Source organism: Pteropus vampyrus, unplaced genomic scaffold, assembly GCF_000151845.1.
Source record: "Pteropus vampyrus isolate Shadow unplaced genomic scaffold, Pvam_2.0 Scaffold129, whole genome shotgun sequence".
In the NCBI taxonomy this organism is placed as follows: Eukaryota; Metazoa; Chordata; class Mammalia; order Chiroptera; family Pteropodidae; genus Pteropus; species Pteropus vampyrus.
The window spans coordinates 3752343-3758957 of record NW_011888910.1 but is presented as its reverse complement, the minus strand read 5'-3'; the positions used below and the strand labels follow the sequence as shown (position 1 = coordinate 3758957).

Genomic DNA, 6615 nt, shown 5'->3' with positions numbered 1-6615 from the left:
TTTTTTTGGGGGGGGGGACAAATTAGTTTCTATTTTCAGAGTCAGTAGCTTAGAGATTTTTATTAGAGATAAAAATCCACTTCATCTAAATATCCACCACATACCTTTCCTCTGTTTTGTTTCAATTGCCATAGTATTATTACCAATACTGCGTATGTACCCATAAAATTGTCTATCAATATCAAACAAAAAGTATTTATAGGCTCTTTAAAATTTTTCAATTACCTTCTTTAATGTAATTCAATTACCTTCTTTAATCTAATCTTATTTAGATTATTTCTTGTTTTCTTTAAGTTTCAGCGATTCACCACTATCTAGTTTTCTTCATTTCTAGTTCATAACCCAGTGCTGGCACATATAGACAATAAATATTTGATGAGTGAATGAATCCATAGCAATGGTTCTTAATATTTGGAATAAAGGCTCCTTAGGGAATGTGATGAAATCAATGGGTTCTCTCATCGGGTAATTGAACGCACACACAATTTTGCGTGACAGTTTCAGAGCTCATAAAGCCCATCCTCTGACCTAGGGGAACTTTAAACCCCAGATAACACAGTAAAATGTAAGCATTTTTAAAAACACTAAAAGCTATTTGTTTTAGGTACCTGGTATAGGAAGGGAAGATTGTCTCTAAGATTAAATTTATGAGCTAGTAATTTAAGACACTCTTCCTCACTACTGGTCCCAGAGGCACTGTCTGTAATGGAGAAGGACTGGAGGAATTGGTACCCAAAGGGTCTACAAAACTAATTTAGCATAAACTGCCAAAGGGAGGCCATCCCTAGGTCTCCTATCCAAGAACGCACTGCCTCAGATTGAAAGCATTGCTGAATACTGTCATGATGCAGGCATGTAAAGGGCGTGGAGTATTCTTTTCATCCAGTTTATCAACGGTTTATCACTCTTTCTCCATGGACACTCTTAGTGAGGCAATTTTAGCCCAGATTTTCTTTTACTTCAAGTGTCTCATTGTCATGTAAATAAGACTTCTAATCCCTAGCGATAGATTTGGATGTTTGCGTGGTTGTTTTCTCCCACATTGGGGATATTTGAGATGTTTTGACTGATCTTGCTTTAGGGAAGTGCTGAAAAGTAGGTCATGGTTCTTTCTCTAAATAGAGTTCAGGCAGATGGCTCTCATACAAACCTTCGTTTCTATCTTGTAAATTTAGAACCCAGAGTTTCTGTTAATAGTGATAATACTTTGGTCTATGCTGGGGTTTCTTAACCTTGGCACTCTTGACATTTTGGGCAAAATAATTTTTGGTCGTGGGGACTGTCTTGTGCATTTTAGGATATTTAGCAGCATCCCTGGCCTCTACCTACCCTCCACCCACCTCCCACCCAGCCCCCTAGCACTGACAATCAAAAATGTCTCAACATGCTCTGAGGGGCAAAATTGTCCCTACTTGAGAACCACTGGTTTACAACTGTGCTTAATCCTTTGAGTTCCATAATTGTAAAGTTGAGAAGCATAGGATTTTAAAAGTCCTAGTAGCAAAGCCGCTTCCTGGAGATTTACCATGGACAGACCACCAGTGAGTCCCTCTTCCCAAAATTTACACTCGCACTTCTCACAGTTAGCTTAGACTCCTCATTGAGACTACAAAAAGGGTAAGAGAAAGCAAGGCTTCCTTTGAGATGGTGGCCCAAACTTGATGCCCTAGGTATTAATTCACATGTGAATTGGATCTACCAAGTTCACAACTACTTTACAGGAGAAGAGAGAGAGCCCACATGGCTGCCTGGCAGAGGAGACAAAGGGGTCACACTCTCTTTTAGGAGAGTAGCAATTTGCTCCCGCAAGAGACATAACAAAGCAAAAGGCCTGGGCATCATTGTTGTGGGAGGGATGGCTTCCATTGCACCTGGAAAGAGAACACAGGTGTGCTTCCCAGAGTGAGACAAAACACATCTCATTTCTTAGGCATAACTATGTTGAGGACCTTCTCTAGCATTTCCCAGTGGCCCACTGTAGAGACCCCTTACATCCAACTCATCATTCCTACTCTTTCCCTGGCCTCACATTGCCCTCCCCTCCCTCATCCCTAACAAACACATATTCTCCTAGAAAAATCAGAAAGAAATACAATGTGTTGCCTTCCCATAGACTACCTCTCTGTAGGAAAACTTTAACAGTGAGCACAGGCACAAGGCCCTGCCAGCACTTTCAGAACAGTAGGCCCTCAAACATGGTCCCAGACTTCCTCACATAGCACACTAAATTCAGCCCTGGGTGACAGAGGTTCTGGTGAGCTCTGATGTGCCACTGCATACAAGTACCAAGTGTTTGACTTAAAATAAGCCATCACCAAAATTAAACCCAAACCCACAAAAACACAAAGATGTATGTTTTAAATTACTTTATTGAGTTCGCTGCTATAGACGGCTTTCACGCCAGTCCAGGGCAGTCTGCTAAGCTACCAAATCTCTCAGACAAAGGCAATTTTTTTTTTTAATTTTACAGTCATGGACCCTCTAACTCCCCTATATTTCAATATTTCTATTCCACTTTCCTGCTCAATCCCAACTCATCTCTACCGTTTTCCTCATTCCTTTCCTCTGACATCAATCTTTTACTCAAGGGACTGTTGTAAATCTATGTTAATGACATAACCAAATTTTTACGCCAGGCAGTTATTGTGTGAGCCTGATAACCTGAGATATTGTCACCCCCCAGATTCTCGAAGCCCCACAGCAAAGCACTTTAGGACTATCTTGGTTTCTTCAATAAATGCTTGTGAAAAAAAATTGTTGTCATATAAAAACTGATTTTATTTTCCAAATAACCTACTCAGGTTGTCAATACTTTTCATTTCCGATCGATTTTTTTATTGGCATCTGGCCCCACCACTTTAAGTATTTCTGCCTCAAACCTTCAAGTAAATATGTGAGAGCTGAACAAGCACATAGATGTACTGGAGTAAATTCATCAAAATTATTTATACTAGTTAAAAATTGGAAGCAATCATAGTGTAAAAGAGAAAAGAGTAAATAAATAGAATCCATATTCATACAAGGGAGTAATATTTGTATTCTCAAAGAATACTGAGTCTTATGGCACACTTTCAAAATTTTAACTATGGCTCCATTATATAAAGAGAATTAAATAAAAATTATAATGATGTTCATATTTTAGGAGACAAATGATATGAGTAATTTTAATTTTCCTCTTTGTACATTTATATAGATTCTACCCCATGAATATATATTACTTTTGCAATTAGAAAAGAAAAATAAACTTTTAAACACTCTTGATTTGAACATTGTGATAGGCAGAATTCCACAATGACCCCAATATTCGCACTCCACTGGTGCACTTGGCATGTATAAGCCCCTGCCTTGGAGTGTTTATGGCAAAGGTGAAGAGATTTTACACAGGTAATAAAATCTCTAATCAGTTAACTTTAAAATAATCGAAAAGGAGATTATTCTGGGTGGCCCTGACCTAATGTTACTGAACTCAAGGGGTTCATTTTGCCTGCATGGATCAAAGCCAAAAGAGACACGAACAGGAGTTTGCAGTGAAAAAAGACGTTGATTTAGGGAAATGATGCCAAACCTGGAGACACAGGTGAGCTAGTTCTCAAAGTCCTAGCTCTTGGATGACATTTAGGGATAAGTTATACAGGGTGAAACTCATTAGTAGCTAAGGGAGTTGAGGTTGTGGGCTCTACTGATTGGTAGAGGCTAGGGTAGGAGGCAGCTGATCTTTGCATCAGGTGCTGATGTCAGTCATGGTGTTGTTCTGTCTGGTTTCCAGAGTATGCTGGTAGGGTTGTTCTGCCTTCATGGGTGTGGAGCTGCAAGATGTTATCTTTAGTTTGACCAAAACTCTGTTTCTGTGGTCAACAGACCTGAGGCTTTGTTCCTAAGACTGTTTAATGCTGACCTAAGGGCTTATAGGGGAGTGGTTGTACAGTATGTAGAAGGATAAAAAAAGAAAAGAAGCAAGTGAGCCCAAGGCCCAAGTTTGAATCAAGGAGGAAGAGAAGCAAAAAAGTCATTTTAAAGAAGTGAAGATTTGCAGTTACCCTAATGAGGCAAACCTTTTAAAAGTGGGTCCACAAGTAAGAGAATTGAAACAACAGAGATGCTGTCTCCTCCTTCTGGAATTCTGGTTCTGCAGCTCAGTTGAGTGACAGGTCCTGCTCTTGCATAGCCCTAGAAATGACTGGGGTGCCTTCCTGGGCTCAGGAAGAGGGAACAAAGGCCAAGGAGAGCATACACAGAGACAAGAATAAATTAAAGGAAAGCCCAACCTTTCTGTACCTTCACTGGTCTTGAAGAAGCAAGCTACCATGAGTTGTGCAGCTGCAAGAAAATAAATTTTGCCAATAAACATCTGAACTTAGAATAGGACCCCAGCCTCAGATGAGACCCCAGTCACAGCTGTCACCTTGATTGCAGCTTTGTGAGACCATAAACATACCTGGACTCCTGACCCATAAAAAGTGAGATAATAAGTGTGTGTCATTTAAAGTTACTATGTTTGCTACGGCCATGCTACCCTGAACAAGCCCAATCCGGTCTAATCTTGGAAGGTAAGCAGAGTCGGGCCTGGTTAGTACTTGGATGGGAGACCAGCTAGGAAGACCAGGTGCTGTAGATGTGAAAAAATAAAAAAATAAGGAATCGTAAGCTGACAAGGTCCTTGCAATCTGTGAGGTCAACCAAGGGTTGCCTCACCTAAAAAAAAACAAAAAAATTTAATTTAATTTAATTAATTAACTGATTAATTAAAAAAATTAAGTTACTATGTTTGTAGCAATTTTTCATGCAGCAATAAGAAACTAATACAAACATTGTTTTAAAAATCCAAGGTAAGTCCAGTATGCCTGCCATTACACTGGCTGGGAAAACAGAGTGTTGTCAACAGTGCAGGGAAGAGTCAGTGTGCTGTCAGCCAGGGTACCTTGAAAGACCATGGAGCAGACATCTCCAGGGCCCCCACACCTCCCACTTCACTTCAGCCCCTTCAATCTAGCCTCTTCCCTGCCCTCTTTATTAAGACTGCTCTTGTTAAAATTACCAAAGACCTGCAAATTCCAACCTAGAATGAAGCCCACCATCTCCTTTCTCTATGCCTGCACCTGTGCTCTAGGCCTTGTTAGTGGAAACAAAAGGCATACTTTAATACTCAACATAAATGTATGATCTTCATCTTCAAATGGGCATGCAATGCTGCCCTAAAATCACAGCATTCTCTTAGAAGTGTGTTCTCACCTCTCCTCAATGATTATCTCATGTGTTCTCTAAAGTTCTCAATCCTCCCACCTTTCCCCTTCACCCCTACCCACTACCTGACCCTTCACCTTCTGCCGATAACTGCCTTATACTCAAATGAGAAAATAAAATCTATCAGCTAAAATTGCTCTCATTTTCTTATAATTGCTTTACAAAGCTAACCTCCATTCCTTCTGCTAAAATATAGGAGCATTACTTCTCTATCAAAGGCCAATCCCTTCCCATAGTTCAGGACCTCAGCATCATAAGGACGTTCCTCCTCTGATTCTTTTTCTACACACATATTTTTTTCAACTTCTTTATCATACTCTGTCCTGGCTTCTGTCCCTCCTCATATCTGAAAATGCTCTCATCAAAGTCACCAACATCCTCAACAATCCAGTGGACCCTTTCTTTCTTCATCTTACTCTACCTTCACATCCCTCCTCCTGGTTTACCTCCATCACTGACTATACCACATTGCTTTCCTGTGATTCCCTCTGTTCCTGGCCTCTTTTTCCCAAGCACTTCTGCAGACAACTCCTTCACTATTAGGCCTCAAAACTCAACCAATTATCCACTTTGCAGCAGTTCTCTTGAAGGAGGATGGAGTAGACACCCCCAGGGTCCTCACACCTCCCATTTATACCTCGACTCCTACATCTCTTCCCTCCCCTCATCCTTAAAATTGAACCTTCTTCTTCTCTACTCATATTCTCTCCCATGTGATTGCTTCTATTCCTGTGGCTTTTCTCCAAACACTGATGCCTCCCAAATGTCTATCTGTGGCTCAGACCTCACTTCTGAGTAATCTTTAAAATTCCTTGCTCCTCTCCTGCTCATAACCAGAGTACCGACTAAGTTGCTGTTTCGACCTCTAAACTGCATTCCACTTGTCTGTCCATGACTTCCCTTCTTATGGCCATAGTCATTGGATCTCCACTGAATCATATCTTGAAACTACTAGATTCAGAAATTCTCAAATTTCGCTTCCCATTAGAATCACCTGGGAAGCTTTTTAAAATTTTAGGCTGCACTCCAGACCAATTAAATCAGAATGCCTAGGATGGGGGACTGGGACCCAGACATCAGTATTATTTTATACCCTCCAAGGGGTTACAATCTGCAACCAAGTTTGGGAACCTGTTTTCTGATTGGGCGTTTACATGTGCACCTCCCATCCACTCTCCATGTGAGAGCCAAAGGAACAATTTTAAAATGTAAATAAGATCCTGGCACTCCCTACTTAAAGCCTTCTTGGGCACCTGATTTCATGGTGGGTAAACTCCAAACTCCTACAGGGCCCACAGTAGGAGTTTGATCTGGCCTCACCCGCCTCTCTCATATACTCTGCTCTCCACTTTTCCAACACACCTAGCTCCCATC

At 40.8% G+C, this 6615-nt stretch overlaps 1 pseudogene; it reads left to right on the top strand.

Moving 5' to 3' along the window:
* The first annotated feature begins 4496 nt into the window (after window positions 1–4496).
* LOC111744218 lies at window positions 4497–4615 on the top strand (annotated as a pseudogene).
* Window positions 4616–6615: the final 2000 nt, after the last annotated feature.